Source organism: Palaemon carinicauda, chromosome 23 (genome assembly GCF_036898095.1).
Source record: "Palaemon carinicauda isolate YSFRI2023 chromosome 23, ASM3689809v2, whole genome shotgun sequence".
In the NCBI taxonomy this organism is placed as follows: Eukaryota; Metazoa; Arthropoda; class Malacostraca; order Decapoda; family Palaemonidae; genus Palaemon; species Palaemon carinicauda.
Window position 1 is genome coordinate 113,740,639 of NC_090747.1, and position 373 is coordinate 113,741,011.

Below are 373 nucleotides of genomic sequence, written 5' to 3' on the forward strand. Positions count from 1 at the left end.
CCCAATACTCGGACACGAGTGGGCGCCGACGACGACGACGAGATATATATATATATATATATATATATATATATATATATATATATATATATATATATATATATATATATATATATATATATATATATATGTATATCTGTATAATCATATATGCTAAAATGAGGACTTTGATTACCATCAACTAAGAACCATTAGTTTCCGGCTACCTTGTTAAACATTGAGTTTCATTCTGACACAAATGACATTTTTGCATCAGGATGCCAGCAATATCATATGTAGACTAACATTGGTACAATATAATGTGATTTTCTTTCTACATTACTATTTGGCGTATGAAATTCCTGATAAAAGAGCATATATATATATATATATA